The following is a 17726-nucleotide window of genomic DNA, read 5'->3' as shown; positions in this document are numbered from 1 at the left end:
ATTTGTAGATCATGCCCAGTGACTTATAATAGCTATATATATGTGCATCGTTAGAAGTTGGATGCCCGTTCAAAGTTCATGCTGCAAGTTGGATGCCCATTCAAAGTTCATGGCGGGCATCCTGATAAAATAAGTTACAAACGATTAATTGGTTCATGTAACTTTTCGGCGACCAGCTTCCTCTGTATCATCAACTATATATATAATATAGGTGGGTTGGCGAATCTTAGAGAGAGAGGGAGAGATGCATTTCTTTGTCATATATAAATGGATGGGCAATTTGGCAAGGTAAAGTAGTGCTTTTAACGAGAGTTTTATAAGCCAATATACTACCACTTCTAAGGTGGGCTGCCAACTAACATGTTAAGTGCGTTGCCGCCACCTCACCTCTTTGGTACCTTGGAAGGTGGCAAGTTGGGTTTTCGGGTGATTCCAAGTGGCACACTGCAAGCTGATCGATTTGCTTGTAGACAATCAGGCCAGTTGGGCGTAGTTATGGACCTAAAAATAAGGTCAATGTCCTAAGAAGTAAATATATTCTTGTTGGTATTGCTACCACACTGGAAAATATTATAGGAGAATGCCCTAGGAGCATAAATCCTTTGCAACGTGATGGTTTGTACTGCAAAATAATGTGCAGCACTTGATGACCATCATCAAAAGATGTACAGTCCTCAAACAAGACAGTTTAACATATTATACGTGCATGGCTTGTCTTGCTCGATAGCTAGCTGTCCATGTTCTATATATATAGCACTTTGTAGTGCAAATAGTGCACCAAAGAGGATCCTGGGTCACACTCAAGCTTGCATCCTCTCCCACACAGGCCTGTCACATGTTCCACACATTTGTTACGAAAGCTTGGTACGTGTTAAATGCAAAGAAGGCTAGCTCCAATCCTGTAATCAAGTAGGAAAAGGGTAGGATTTCATGATGTGCTGGCTGATGACATAGGTGACGGGTAGAGGCAGCAATGTAGTGTTGGATAGAGGCAAGAGGATATGGAAGAAGCGGAAAGGAATGCTGATGAAATCTAAAACTGAAGAGGATGGAGCCATGCTCTTAGACTTTTTCGGTAAGATGGTACAGCTTTAGGTAATGGACGGGAAAGGAATACCACCCTTGAACCATCCTGAACAAAATGAGTCTCTTACCTCTCTGGCTTCCCTTTTTTTTCTTCTGATCATTTGTTTCGATATCAAAAGTAAAGAAAGGAGCTAACTGAAAAATAAAAGAACCAAGTAATCATATATACACATAATAATTAGTACATATATGGTATCGAGTTGTCTTCTTTTCTATTGGATCCTTGGATCTTGTGAGATCCTTCCAATCTGCTTATGGCCTAAAAAATAAGGCAGATGCTTCAAAACCAAAATGCATGGGAAGTTAAACTATAACATACATGCAAAATATGAAAATAATCCAAGCCTGAGTTTGTTCCGGTCTAGCCTTAGGATCTGAAAAATGCATCCCAAACTCAGAACGTACGACAGGAAAAAGGACGGCGATATTATTTCTCGTGTGAGAGCGCGACAAGGCTGCCTGAAAGAAGGCAAACAGGTAGGAGGCCAGGGTCGTGACGCCGCTCGGGGCGGGCGTGAAGCTGCCGTCCGGGCGGGAAGAGATCGGCCAATTATAGGCTTTTGCCCTTCTTTTTCTTGAACAAAAGGTGGCAATTCTACCAAACAGCGCCCGAAATGCATGAGTCCCTTCCTCTGAGGAAGCAAAAACTAACAGTTTCTAATCATAACGAGACATGAGATGCATTGGAATTATGTGGATGCCTTACATTAATTTAACTACTCTCTACCAACCCATCCTGGATATATGTATGTGGATAGATATATGTATGTATGCAATGCACGCATGTAAACGGGTTCCACTTCGGTTTTTGAGTATGATATTTCGGGAACTGAATCCAGCTCAATAGCTTGCTGGATTTATTTTCAAATCGCATTTCAGTAGCACGCAGCAAAAGAAATATGAAGGCAAAAATAGAAGCAACTATAACCTTTATTTCAGTGATTACAGTTAGATCAGAGTCGACCGGTATCAGATCGATCCAACAATTGCAAACACTAGACGGCCGGCTTCTGAGCAGTAGCACCACCAACGGTAGCTGAAAGTCCGGAAGTAAGTAAGTTGGGGACGGTGCAATCATTCCGGATCTCACCATCGTTCCCCGTCAGCACATCCAACTGGCTCATCTTCACCATGGCTTGGGCAAAGCTCCAGAAGAAGAGCCGTGGTTTGGCCACAAACCTCTGCACGATTGGCCGTGTTCTCGCATCATTGAACAGATCCTGGTCGGAGGTGAAGAGCCCCCGGCGGTCGAGAAGGTTGAGGAAGTAGCCGGTGTCGAACAAATTCGGCGTTCGGATGTCGTTGAAGGTGCTGTTGCCGGTGGCCGGCGTCGGGCACGTGGCGAGTAGTTGGTCCGCGAAGGCGGCATCCATGTCGGGGTCTCGACTGGGGAAGAGGCGGGTGAAGGAGGAGCAGTGGGCGATGCCGACGGTGTGCGCGCCGGAGAGCGCGACGAGGTCGGTGGGGCCGAGATTCTTGCTCTCGAACGCGTTGAGGAGGGATGTGACGTTGAAGAAAGGAGGAGGGAGGTTTGCGAGCGTAGTTTCGTTGGAAGCGAAGGTGAGGCCGTCGCGCCGGCCCAACGGCACGTCGTAGTAGGGTCCTCCAGACTACATGCATGCAGTGGTAGATCGATCAGCTTTACACAAACGCAACTTAAAATGGCTTTTTCTTTTTCTTCAAATAAAAAGAGAGAATCTCTTGCTTTCAAATAATTTGAAAATATCTTATATATATATATATATATATATATATATATATATATCAAGGAAAAAGAAATATTACAAACAATGGGGAATAATCTTTATTTTATTTTGTTGCTAAAGAATTGAAAGTGAAAGAAAAAAAAAATTGTCATGAAAGAATTTTCATTTTTACTGTTTCATAATAAAACGAAAGTATGGAAAAAGAAAATCAAAAAGTATCTAACAAGTCTAAATTCTTCATAAGGTGGTAAATTTAATGGCTCAAGACAACTTAATCATACCTTGCAATTGCTTAGTTTATATATATATATATATAATGGTAAATATTTATTTTTTTTATTTTCTTTCTTTTCTCCTACTGATTTACCTTTCTTTTCTTACTCGGTGAGCGGACAAAGCATTATAGGTTTGAATGGGAGAGGTTCACTTCAAATCTGTGATGATAGAAGGATCCTAACTATTCTTATTTAAAAACAAGAAGTGTTCGGTATTACATGCCCACCATGTAGTAATTTTTTTGAATAGAAAAATTAGTTTCTGCTCGTTAGTTTGACCGCCACTCAATAATTAGATTCCTTGGCTTAATTTGTTATTTTTATGACCCTTGCGCAAAAACTTACTTTTGTGATCCATCCGTACGTGCAATCAAAAAATATAAAGGAAAGCAAATCCTACAACAATCATACTCAGTAAAAATATTCATGAATTACATCCGAATCATAGAAAAAGACTAATATTTTAATAATTCTTGTATTTGGTTCGGTCAGAAAGTTGGTGAGTTCATTATATTAGGGAATATTTTTTTTCCTTCTTATTTCTTTTGGAGCCATTGATTGTGCCCGTTGTTTGCACCAAAAAAAAAAAGAAAAGAAAAGAAATAGTTACTGGACTTATTTTTCATTCCCATGCCCTATAGCAGATTGGGTCAGCGTATTGCCAACCTCCTTAATCTCGTAACATAAGCAATTGCTATGCCTCGAATGCCCATGCAGGGACCAAAGTGGGCGGTGGTCTCCTATGAAGCTTTGCTGCACGTAAGATAGCTTGCGAGGCCATGTGTCATCACAAATATATATAGGTCATCATGACATTTTTCCTTTTAACCCCAAGTAGCTGACACAAAGCATCGATAAAGTCGACAGTTATGTCTTTAAACAGTGTCCATAGATTAACAAGAATTTAACTCTAACGGCTTAGGTACAAGAATTAACTGGTTGGAGTCAGGGATCCTAGACCACGTAATAAAGTTCAGGGACTACCTTTCATTATCTTAAGCCCTAATTTAGTATTGGATTCCTAAAAAACTAATCAATTAACATATTTTAATGTCTGGACCCGAAAATCTCTCTCCATTTATCCGCTGCTCCCGAGTGAGTCCATTTTCTGCAGAATAGAGTAGGAATTAAAGCTCTTCTTCCAATGGATTTTCTTGTTCATCTCCATACCTTTTCTGGAGCGCAGCAGCATCTTAGTTCATGATATTGGTGCTGAGAGTATGAAGTAATTAAGAGACTATCTTTTTCAAGGTGCTAAAAAAGGGAGAGTATATGCTTTATTAAGACTCTTTAGGAGAAATATATATATAACTAGTAATTCAGATAATGAATATATAGGAGCTGAGAATAAATGGAGCTATATATATATACCAGGAACACCGATTCACGAGCAGCAAGAGTGGTGATATCAGCACAGGAAACCACCACACCACACACATCTTCGACCAGGTCACGGAGATGGTTGATGACTGCGAGTGCTTTTGGCCTCAATGTGAGGTTCGGGGCGACTTTTGCTCACTGGTCTCGCCGGCGAGCAGTACTGAGCCATCACACCCCTAACAAGCCAAACATACTTGCATATTAATTGTCCTGAGCGAAAAAATATAATTAAAGTGGCTCCTAGGCAATGAACATTAGGAGCCACAAGACATGGACCAGATATCGGACACCATGCTACAAAATATGGTGGTGGATCGGATCCTTTAACTGCTGACAAGGGACCATCATTCAATAGTAGTGGCTGCATACCTGAACAAAACAGTCGTGGAAATGGATGCGAAGAAGACCGGCGGCCGTGCCAATGTCATCGCTGAAGACTGAAAGGAGATGTCCACGGATGATGACCTCGAGCTCGGGACAGGAGTCCTCATAGAAGTTCCATGAGAGGCCATTCACCAATGGTGGGTAGTTATGGGCCAACGAGAGAGAGGAGAGGAGGGGAAGAGAAGAAATAAGGAGGATGAGAAATGTGAAGGCCATATTGCTTGAACTAGCTGGAGAACTGGTAAGTGCTTTTGCAAGCATTTGGTCTTATTTATAAGGTGGTAGAGGTGTAGGGTTCAAATGATTCTAATTAAGAATTAGAGGAAAAGCTTAATCTTAGTAATTAATTAAGTATTAGGCTCATCCAACTAGTGATTTTATTAAGGAACAGTTGGTGCTGGTCCAAAATTTGACTCTAATATCATTACAGTCCTTCGCTTTTCATAAATTCATGCTAGGACTTCCTAGCAAACCAGACTGTTCTTATTTACGTTATACCACAATAATGTTAATGGTACATACATTCATGCATACCTTCCTCAAGCCCCAATATCAAGCATTGTTGACCACCCAACCCACTGCAACCATGCCCCCTTTTCTTAAAGATTTTTTTTTTCTTTTGTTTTGTTTTTTTTTGGATAAGAAGTCCATAACAAATTGCCTTCCCTCAGAATATAAGGGTTTCAAGGGTCTCGCCAACGAAAAAATAAAACTAATTTCAAATTATTGCCCACTCAAGGAGCTATGCTGCAACTTTGAGCTAATGCAGAGCAATAGTGGTGCGGACACCAGTGCCAGGTCAGCGGGTCCCAGCCGATTCAGCCAGCCTGATTTTATTTTAGATTGATTTATTTTATGTTGATTGGGTTTATTTGCATATTGTCATTTGGGTTTATTTGCATATTGTCATTTTAGGAGCTTTTTGGAATTATTTTATTTGTAGGGGTTATTTGTTATTTTGTGACCCTATATATATGGGTCCATCCTGATGTTTAGGGTTTGATGAATGATGAAAAAAATTAGCCTCCTTGTCTTCTTCTTCCCCTTCTCTTTTTCTCTTCTTCTTCTTCCCCTCCTCTTCTTCCCCCTTCCCTCTCATTCCTGCAGTTGTCCTGCATCAGCTTTGGTATCAGAGCCACCCGGTTTTGCCTCTGTTGCCAAAACCCTTTTCTTTTCTGGGCTGCCGTGGGTCAGGCTACGAACGAGAGGAAAAAAAAAAAAAAAAAAAGAATCCATGTTCCCGTGGCCATCATCCTCCCAAGGGAAAAGCCCCTAAGACGATTCCCCCACCCCACCCCGCGCACGTCCGACACCTCCAACGCCGTCGCAACCGCTACCGAGAGCACCAACCGCGCGCCCTGCGACCCGACGAAGAGGATCTCCCTGAGCCACCGGCCAACCGTGGCCGTACCCAAGCACGGAAGAGAGGAGGACGCGCTCAGCTCCGCCCGCGTCCCCGTCGCCAGCTGCCACGCTCCATTGCATCTCGGCGTCGCCGTCCGTGGCCAGATCACTCATCGACGCTCCATTGTATCCCGCTTCCACACGCTCCCGTGCGTCCCCGGTCGCCGATCTCATCCGGATCCGAGGAAAGGGGCACTGCCACTCCCGAGCGCCCATCGTCCCGATCGTCGTCGCTGCCTTCCCCTCTTTGCGATTCTCGACTCCTCGCAGCGATCGCCCGCCTGTGCCCCCCATCTCCTTCAACCGCCACCGCACCCCATGCACCGGTTGCTGCGGAAGCAGGTAACCACCTGCAACCTCCTCCCCTCAAAGCCCCACGATGGAGCCGAACCCGTAGTGGGTTCCCGGAGCGGGTGCGCCCGCTAACCCGAACCCAATCGGGTTAAAAAAAAAAAAAGAAGAAAGAAAAAAAAAGAAAGAAAAAAAAGAAGAAAAAAGAAAAAGAAGAAAAAAAAAAAAGAGTACCTTTCATCTTCCTCCTCTGATCGTCCGCAACTCCACCGCCGCCTCCGCCTCTCCTCCCCCGTTCATACGCCGCTTCCGCCTCCACCGCAGCGCTGCCTCCGACGTCGCCGCTTCCCCTCCGCCCGCACGCAGCGCCGCCCTCTTCCTCTGCCGCCCGCACGCAGCGCCGCCCCCGTGCTGCGACCGCCTCCGCCTCCACCGCAGTGCCGCCCCCGTGCTGCAACCGCCTCCGCCTCCACCGCAGCGCCGCCCCCGTGCTGCAACCGCCTCCGCCTCCACCGCAGCGCCGCCCCCTTCCTACGCCACCCACACGCAGCGCCTCCCCCGTGCCACGATTCCCTTAACCCTTCCCTCCTCTTTCTTCCACTGATCGCACCCCCCCTTCCCCTCTGTGGGATCAAGGGTAACCCCATCTCTCCTCCCCTTTCTTCTTCCTTCACGGCCGAACCCACCTCACCTCCCACCCCACCTTCATTTTCTCTCTCGAGCCGATTCTCTCATCGGGCCCGCGCCCGCACCCCCAAAGAATCCACCGGGCCCGACTCTCAGGCCCTAAACACCGGGCCCAATCCGATTTCCTCCTCACAGGCCCAAGCCCGTCGGCCTGCAACGCCACTGCAGAGCCCATTTCGACCTGCCGTGTTGCTGAGATCAACCCCAACTGGAGCCGTTTGACAAGCCTACTTACTGTGCAGCATTTCTGGTCGTCACCCCAACCCAAGTCAGGTTTCTTCCCTTACTACAAATTTTATTTGTTTGTCTAAATTTAGAATTAATTAACTCTTAAGTGCTCTATTGATATTGCTTCCTGAAAATTCAACACATCCACCCCAAACAACACCAAAATCCTAGTAGTAGCCTATCTTTGTCATTAATTGTAGAGCTATCTAAGCTTTGGGAGTTCTTTGAGGCTCTGTGCAGCCCTGCAACGCACTGAAAACTAGTACTATTTGACTGCAACTACTTATCTGAATTTATTACGTAATTCAAAGCCAATTTCAATTGCTTGAGTTAGCTTCCGATTATATTGAGCATATACCTTGCTATATTAAATTACTTTCATGCATTAGGTCTACTTAGGAACCTCTATAGTTGGTAGGATCATACATTTTGTTATTCATTTTATGCATCTACGTAGTGGTTGTGTCGCATCTCATCCTAAGTCCCAATTAGGCATGGATTCCAAAATCGAAGCCCTATTAAAAGCTATCCACGACACTAGTATTCAAGTCCAAAATACCAATGCCCAAGTCCAAGCAAACAACGCCCAAATTCATGACCTAACCACAATGTCCACCCAGGTTAATGCCCGACTCGATTCAATTGAGGTTTCACTTCAAAGGGTTATTGGATCCCAAAGAGCTAGTACTCCCCATTTACCGGGTGTTGATGAGGACGACATCCTAGAACAACAAGCCTCGGTTCGGCAGGACAACTTTGATAATAGGTTTGTTCCAGGTCACCATTATGCCTTCCCTCGCCCTAGAGGACCTGGTCCCATTCCTCATGTTGATAGAGGTCACCGACATACCGTAGAACCCAGAGAACCTCGTGATCCTGATGAAAATGTAATGCGAGGCATTAGGGTTGAAGCCCCCACTTTTGATGGTCGTCTTGATCCGAAGGTTTTTTCCGATTGGTTACGCGAGATGGACCACTTCTTTGAGTGGTATAATTTGTCTGAAAAGAAAAATGTTCGGTTCGCCAGAATGAAGCTCATTGGTCGAGCTAAACTTTTCTGGCAAAGTACCGAACATCTGTTAGCTAGGAGACATCAACATGAAGTAACTGATTGGGTAGAGATGAAAGAGAGACTTAAAGAAAAATACCTGCCCCTTAACTACCAAGACGATCTCCTATATCGATGGAACACTAAGTCCACATTTGTAAGGCGCCCTGACACACGGAGCACTCCCACCGGCCTTAATTCCTTAGGGTCCAAACCTTCTGTAGGGTCCACTACTCATAGGCCCCCTCCTACTGCCCATGTCACAGGTCGAGACACTAATGGCAAGGGAATGCTTGGTGAGCCTCCCAAACCACATTCCAAAATTCGGTGTTACAAATGCCAAGGTTTTGGTCACGTTACCTCCCAATGTACGAACAAATTTTTCGTTATTGCTCAGCAAGAGCAGGGAGGTGACATAGATGACTTAGAGGAGCAAATCTATGAACCAAACCTCGATGACATTCAGGACATTGAGGAAGAGTGTGATGACAAACCTGAAACCCTAGGATGCACCCACACTCCACCTAGCTTGCTTGCACAGTCAGATAACGAGTCTGACCAGTCTACCATGAGTGTAGTTGGATATGCCCTCGCACAACCCATCGAAATTGATGTTAGGATTTCTGAGCCTGCATATGCATTTACACAACACATTCATAAGTCGTATCAGGAAATCCATAAGGGCATTCATGCATGTACTGCTCAGTATAAGATGCAAGCTGATTTCCATGCTAAAGAATTTCAAACTTGGGGTTACATAATGATCCATCTTAAGGAATTGCAGTCTCTTAGTATTGGACCATTTAGGGTGTTGCACAAGGATGGCACCGACGCCTATGCCATTGACTTTCCATTTGATTTTGGTCATAGCCTTACTATTACTGTTAAAGATTTGGTTGCAATCCCTGATGACTCTTTTGCTGCACACTTTCCTGCGCCCGTTGTTCATCCCATTATTGATTTCATGCCATCTTCGTTTCCTTTTACCCTCCATCGAGCACAAAAAGAGTATATTGATTCTATTTTAGCCGAGCAAATAGTTTTTACCAGTGATGGAGGCATCCAGCATTTCCTGGTTCGTTGGCGAGGACGACCAAGGTCTGGCTACACTTGGATCCAGCGTGAGGAGATACCGCCGATTGATCCGAACTTGTTGGAGTACTACCGGGGCTTTACCGAACCGCTTTCGTCGAGGTCGACTTCTTTCCACCCGAGGAGAGTTGGTGCGGACACCAGTGCCAGGTCAGCCGGTCGCCACAGGATCCAGCCAGCTCAGCGGGTCCCAGCCGATTCAGCCAGCCTGATTTTATTTTAGATTGATTTATTTTATGTTGATTGGGTTTATTTGCATATTGTCATTTGGGTTTATTTGCATATTGTCATTTTAGGAGCTTTTTGGAATTATTTTATTTGTAGGGGTTATTTGTTATTTTGTGACCCTATATATATGGGTCCATCCTGATGTTTAGGGTTTGATGAATGATGAAAGAAAATTAGCCTCCTTGTCTTCTTCTTCCCCTTCTCTTTTTCTCTTCTTCTTCTTCCCCTCCTCTTCTTCCCCCTTCCCTCTCATTCCTGCAGTTGTCCTGCATCAAATAGCTTGCGATTTGATCAATGAGCTTGGTAGGTTTTTTTTTTGTTCCCCGACAGCTTAAATGGGATCATGAGTTCACATAACAAAAAAAGAGGTCATGTTAATTATTAGGGGGAATTGAGAAGCTATATATCAAAATTTCATAGACATTAATGAATGCTTATAAAGGACGGTATCACTCACGGGATGCTAGAACAACTTAAAGATGAGGGCGTTCGAACACTATGAGAAACATATCTAAGACTCATAGGTAATGATCCCTAGTTCTTTCTGGATTCATGCTAGTGTCATGGAATTATAGTATAATGAAACTCTATTTGGCACTGGCACCTAACTCATTGTTATTTTTCTTATTAGGCAATTGACGCGCGCCTATCTTAGACAAAAAAGCGACAGTGGGTACGATTTTGTTGATTGGCTCATGTAGCTGGAAAAAATTCTGTAACACGTTGTCGAGATCAAGGTTAGGTAGAATGCGTTAAAATGGGGAAGGAGAACGGATACTTGTTCAATATAACCTGTGTTGGTTTGAGTTAATTAATATCAAGTCTATCATGACGTAATTAAACCAACTTGAGTTGGTTTTAGGTCTAGGGTCCAAATCTTAGAAACCCCTTTAACTAACTATCATGTTCAGACAAAATTTTCGAGTCAACTCGGGAATCAATCATGGATCTTTAAAGCCATTGAGCCAAACCATAACAAATGAATCTAATTTGATCAGCATGACGATCGACAGTGTTGGCGTGTCCACTCTATGGCCAGCTGCAGAATCATACTTATATGAACTTAAATTTAGACTGAAGCAAAATTTACGGAGTCCATATCATGGGTATGTAAGCCCAGCTTATGGATCTATAAGACTATAATGTTAATATATATATGTACATATATATACGTATGCATGTATGTATGAAGCATATAATAACCATGATGATAAGATGCTATATATCTATAATTTTTTTGTCAGAGCATGCTTTGCGTGCAAACAATTACAAGCCTACTGTTCCATCACCGAGCAGTTTGGCTTTGGACCCGGAGCATGTGCTCTCCAAATTGAGACCAACGGCAACTTTTCAATCCCCAGTTTTTAAACCTTCATGATCCAAGTATGGAGTCACCACCTCATCCGCCGCACTCTCAGTGCTTTCGTCTGCTAGTTTTGAAAGAGCAAGAGGATGGAACTCGGTCTTTCTCACATCCTGAGTCAAGAAGTTGAGAGTTTTTGAAGTTCTTGCTTGTGCTCCGTTCCATGGCCACAGCAATGTTCTCTGGCATTTAATAACCAACAAGGGATAAGAGGACGTAGTTGAAAGCTCGATCTCCACGAACTTGAGCCCTCTTGACTTGGATGGCCGGCCAGAAACATCTATCTCGTTCCTTAAAATAACGACAGCGCAGGTGTCATCTTCAGTAATAGACATATATACTATAAGAAACTCTGTGATGTACGTAACCAGAAAAAAGAAATTTTGTGAAAACATATGTGAAAATTCATCCACTTAAGTTTCATGTTTCCACCTATTATAGAGCTTCCTACTTACGCTTCCACATAAGGCGCTATGCGTTGATGTGGCAGCATATGACTTCATGTCCCTTCTGCTGTGATAAATAATTTCCATGGTAAAGATTAATGAGAAGGTATTTAAAGAGAGGGAGGGAGAGAGGGGGGTATAAGTACTGTGTGCATACTAACACGAATATATAGCTTAGCTTAATATATATCTACCAAAATAAAAAGGCGAATAGCTTGTGGATTTTACTTGGAAACGGGGTAGGTGTCAACTAATTCGGTGCAAGCAAACCATTACATGGTAGCTGTGCTAATTTGCCTATCTGCTCTCTTTCATATACCATCCCAAAATCTTTGCACATCGGATCTAGCTAATTCTGATAATTCTATAGTTACCTAAAGTTTAAGGCATATGCTTGACTTGGTATAACTAGTGTGAACTCGCTCGTTCTTCTCTGTTCAACCTTCCGCGCGCATGCCTTTTCCTAGAGTCAATGCATCGACTAAATGCATGTAAAGCACAAGGAGTTTTGTCTCATTAACCAAGGTCAGCTTTTTCATAATTTTACTCACAGCATCGAATCTTGTTGCTTCCACGCCATAGACGAAGACCCAATTCTAAACATAATGAGAAGTATATAGTCTTCACAAAACATTTGATCAGTTAATTAACAAAGGGCGCCTAGAAGGCAGCACTATAGAAGAATGCTTCAAAGTGGTCTGCATACGTCTTCTCTTACCGGTAAATAGGCTTGTGCACGGCACGCAAGAAAAATTCAATATAAATTATAAAATTAAATTTCATGATTTTTTATAAACATATAAGAAAAATAAAAAAAAATGATGATAAAAATAAGAATTTAGAAATATTATATCAAAATTTGATAGAATATATGATTAAATTATCATGTCAAACTCATTGATATTAAAAAAAGAAAATCGACGGATGGGAGTTAGAGAGAAAAATTAGGATGTGTCACGAGTGTGGGGTAGAGACTAGGGAGAGATGTCAATATATAATCTTGCAGGTGAGGAGGGAGTGGACTGGGGGCGATTGTCCTAAAATGTATAGGAGAGAGTAATTCTGAAGCTTTTATATTTGCAGTCGAAGGAGGGTTGTGGTTATTGGGGGTAGCAGAATTCAGGGAGGGGAAAAGAGTAATCATAAAACTCATCATAGAGGAAGACAAGTTTTGATATAGGAGACTGCACCCATCATAGAGGAGTAAAATATAAACCATAAAACCAAGTTGAAATGCAATACCCTTAAGTTGTAATGTCTAGCAGGAATGGTATTCCATTGGCACTAAATTAAAGAAACTAGGTAAAAGAATTTGGTTAGAAAGTAAGAACCCATTTAACTCGAGATATTATTTTCTCAGTCAAAAAGGATACTTCATATGCATTCACTAATTTGGTGAGAGGTTATTTTCTCAGCTTTTTAATAATCATCCTGGCAAAATGCATGCCCATCAGCCTTAGCACAGCCGGTTGGCATTCCTCTCCTCTTGGGATTATGTCCAAGGTTGAAAAGGTGGCGTGGCATGCATGGTAAAATTTAGACGAGGCTTAATATAGTTGGCAGGTTATAAAATCTTCAAAATCGTTTGTGGGGAAGAAAAGGCCACTTTGTGTTTGTGTTTTTTTCATCATTTTGTTTTGTTTTGTTTTCATGAAGGAATCAATGGGTAAAAATGAACAAATAAAACAGCTCGCATGAGATAACTGGATTCTAGAAATCAGTTGCTTTCAAGATTTATATAAATTATTAATCACCTGGCTCATGGGAATTTTCGACTACAAAAATTTGGCTTTATATATCTAGACCGTTATTGTTATATCATATTTTCTGATTCAACAATCTTATGATCAAGATGATGCATCGATTAGAAATTGTCGTTATGCACAAATTCTTAACCTCTGTATCACTGTTTGAAGATAAACCAAAGGAAGAATTACTTCCCTGGAGGAGGTTGAACACAACAACACACGAGATCCTGTTGCCTGACTAATTTTATCTGTTTCATCACATTAATATCCGAAAGCAAAATATATGCTAGAGATGTGGGGACAACTTCAGACTCTATTGACGAGAATTGGAACGAACCTCTGTATCACCACCGCTGTTCAACTTTCATATCATGAACATTCGCCCAGTAGTACACTTCCATCATTTCGGTAAACAATCTTGTTCATTGTTATGCATCGAATAGCTCAAAAACAATGTATATCATACGTACATTCTACTAGCTATTGGTACACACCGATCTCTGCAAGTGTTGGTTATTACCTTCGCAACTTAATTAGATATTTCATATTTCCAGGAATCCATAGGTCCTCTGTTTTAGATCAGCTAACATAAAGAATGAAATTTTCGACTTACAGATGCTTAGTTCGAAAAGTTTCCATCTTCAGCATGATGAGTAAATTAGATATATTGCTATCATCCAATATCTACATACTGCTTGCCACCAGCTCCCTTTACGTATAACTCGAGAACATCTTTTTCATAAAATTTTACGCCGGATGCTTATCTTGAACAGTTTCCATCACTAAAGATGTTGAAGAGAACAAGGCAGTGCAATCATCCAGCATCTACACATTGATCCCGCCGGTTTGTAGATAACTCATCAACAGTTCTATGATGAGCATTAAACAGCAAGCTCGAACAAGATGACATTGCATTTAATACTCATGCATACGAGCATGACATATAATGTCATACATTGCTGCAAAGGACTTCTTTGGCAGGATTTTTCATGAGTTTGAGAAATCATATCTGATATTTTATCGGGGGGAAACACCTCTATTCTGTAGATGATGTTCCAAGCATGTTGGTGGAAGTAACTTATGGCCACAGGTTGTGAAGAAATTGGCACAGCCCATTGTAGTTCCCTGATTCTTTGGATAACATGAGCATATGAAGCCTAAAAAATGCTTTACCCTTGAAAGAGCTGATATTTCTCCTGTACCCAACTGCTGGCTTGCACATCCAATAATTCCAGTATCAGCAGTTTGGAATTGGAACCGAGCACAAAAAAACATGAAACACGATCTCGCTAGTACGGCAGCATTCAAGAATGCAAAGTGAATCGAGCCCTCGACACTCAGCCAAGCGTGCTGGGCTACTGCCCTGACGGACGTGACACCACAGGATGATCTGCCATAAAACCCACAATCAAATATCTCCAATGACGGAGCCCTTAAGAAGAAATATTTCGCCATTAATTCTTCGTCTCTCCTTCTGCACCTGTCTGTCAAGGAAGGAACTGGCGATCATGCCAAAGGATCAAAAGAAGTTTCTTTTTCAACAACGTTAGAAGCTTTTAACCAAGGAAATAATTGCCAGCGCCAGTTTCCTAAACAGGAGACCTAGCGCGATTCAGCAATGCTCGACACTTCACAGTTCACACGACTTGGACACAAGGCGGAGTCGGTGGTGATCTTTGCGCTATTTTAATCCCACATCGGATACCATTAGAGGGCCAGGGCAGGGAACAAAGTATAAAAGAGGACCCATGGACGCCTCCCAAAGCATACCTTTCTCGGCCTTTTGGCTAAGATCAAGTGTAGTATCTGTTCTTATCAGTTTAATATCTGATACGTGGGCCATTGGCCCACAATGATATTAAATTAATTTTTTGTGGGGGAAGGCCCGTCACAGTGGCTTGCCGCTGGGGCTTTCTAGCGTCGCCCATGCGTTGCACTGCCGCGGGGGCCAGGCGCGCCCCCTACCAAAACCAAGCCCAATTTTTGTTCTAGGTCACTTTATTCGGGTATGAAATTAAAGGGCTGGGTCAAGAAAGGCACTTTATAGTTGATTTGGTTTGTGGATACGATTTCCACCAAGCATCCCATGGTCAAGCATCAGCCAAGATGTTACGATGGCCACGAGTTGGAGAAATGAAGATCATTGCAAAAAGTGGAATAACAAAAAGCAAATGCATCCAAGTCAAATCATTGATATAGGCATGTGCAACCCTGCCACATAAATAATGCTCGCATGTATGAAAGATGTGGCATGGGACTCTCTAGTCTCTAGATGGGACCATGCTAATGCGAATCAAAGTAATTCGAGAAGAGAGAGGATGCCAAAGTAAGGGCTCAATGAATTCAAAAATAAGAAGGCGTCATCTCGAGGCTTTTGTGGTTAAAGACGTGGCTACTCGAAGCATAAAGGGGAGAGGAACTTATTGGCACATGGCAGAACAAGAGTCTTCCAAGGTTTCAAGAGTCCCGACGTCAACGACTCCGAAGCGCCATTGTAATAAGTTCCTCGTAAGCTAGATTGCATTAGGGTATGTTGAGGGAAATACAAGTCACTCCAAAACATATAGTCGGAAGTACCCGACCTCGGATGGCCGACCCGACGCCCGACCTTAGGCGACCGGCCTGGCACCTGACGCCGGACGACCTAGTGCCAGATCAGGCGCCCAACCCTGGGTTCTCGACCTCAGAACGCCCGACCTCGGAAGGCATCCGATTCCTAGAAGTCAGACCTCACCAACCGCCCACTACTGTCGCATCCATCTACGGCCTAATTCGGAACCACGCCTTGGCCGGTTTACTCAACAATTAATGAGCATGGTCTCCGCAGACCTCCGGTTTACTCAACAATTAATGCTTATGACCTTCGGCTTACTCAACAATTAATGCTTATGACCTTCGGCTTACTCAACAATTAATGCTTATGACCTCCGGTTTACTCAACAATTAATGCGCACGGCTCCTGCCGTCTGCTGATCTCCAGTTCTCCATGACAAATCAGTTCGGCTGCGTCCAGTCCGCCGCGACAACTCCTTGATCCCGACCTCATCCCCTACAGCAAGGCATTAATTCATGTCATCACCCACCAACTCATGCGACGTGCTCAGTCGTACGGCGACCTGGTCCCGTCGCATCACAGGTAATCTAGCCCTCCATTATAAAAGGAGAACCCCTCTATCATAAAAGTTGCTGGACGAAAAACTCAGGACATTCTCCCTCTACTCATATATTCCCCCCTGACTTAAGCATCGGAGGGTCGGCGCCGAAAATCCCGGCCACCGGCTTCTTGCAGATATCCCGGAGGACGCCGCCCGCCGACGGACCGTCGCCACCTGCAGCACATCGATCCACACCGGAGTTCCTCCTTCTCAGCCGACGGCCGCCCCCGGGTCTAGTTTCCAGCAACAGGGTACTCATTGGTACAGCGGTTGGCACATCGTTGGACCATTATCCAGACATGAGACATGGTTATTAACAAGTCCTAGAACCATCTAGAAAGTGGAAGCCAAACGTGAATAATGGATCTTAGGAAAATAGGCAGTTAATTGATGGTTTTAGGTTCATTTCGGGGTACTATCATATATAAATAAGTGGATCCATACTATGTAAAAGAGGACCTTTCGCCATTCAATCTATTAATTAATTATATTTTATTTTATCTTACACTTTATTTATTAGTACGACTCTACTTTAAATATAGCGTTAACTTAGATTTTTTTTTTTTTTTTATTGTTGTAGCACATGCTATGGCCTATCCCAATTCGTTTTTTAGAATAGTATTGTGACGGTGGCAAAAGTTCTTGAAAATTAAAGCATCTGAACCTACCTTACTCTTGCATCCATCCTTTGATTATCCTTTTTGCGGCTGCTCTAACGCTGTCTCGCATCAATCTCTTGCCATAAGAATTTGTCGAGTAGGCTTTTTAACACGCCCATTCCTAGGCAGCAGAAACAGATCTCAATGCCTGTCTATAATTCAACTTAAAATATGCTTTGGTAAATAGTTTGAGTTTAAATCTGCCCTCACTAGGTGTTTGAGGGATTAAGGTTACCACAGGGAGGGCTTTTCCTGTTATGCAGTCCATTATATATGAGCTACTTTTACTAAACAAATTATTCTTTTCTATACGTATAAAAATATTATTATGCAGTGCCATCTGGATTACATAGCAAGACTTATTTTACGAGAGGAGAGCAACCGTGGACTAGCTATCCACACAATTCTACATGATTAGGATGTTCATGTGAATCCAACTAGAGCATTGAGCATGACACTGTTACATCACATGAGACCGGAAAAGATCATATTGATGGATCAAATGGTAGTGGCCCAGATCAATCCGGACTCTGGAGGAGATAAAAC

At 43.0% G+C, this 17726-nt stretch overlaps 1 non-coding gene and 1 pseudogene across 1 annotated transcript; one reads left to right on the top strand and one right to left on the bottom strand.

The window, feature by feature from the left end:
• Window positions 1-2000: 2000 nt before the first annotated feature.
• LOC103710087 lies at window positions 2001-5068 on the bottom strand (annotated as a pseudogene).
• Window positions 5069-15132: 10064 nt separating this feature from the next.
• Window positions 15133-15329, top strand: LOC113462926. Its single transcript, XR_003386270.2, has one exon. It is a non-coding gene; the product is annotated as a U2 spliceosomal RNA (small nuclear RNA).
• The last annotated feature ends 2397 nt before the right edge of the window (window positions 15330-17726 follow it).

The sequence above is a fragment of the Phoenix dactylifera genome, unplaced genomic scaffold (genome assembly GCF_009389715.1).
Source record: "Phoenix dactylifera cultivar Barhee BC4 unplaced genomic scaffold, palm_55x_up_171113_PBpolish2nd_filt_p 000046F, whole genome shotgun sequence".
NCBI lineage: Eukaryota > Viridiplantae > Streptophyta > Magnoliopsida > Arecales > Arecaceae > Phoenix > Phoenix dactylifera.
This window is presented reverse-complemented; position numbering and strand designations above follow the sequence as displayed.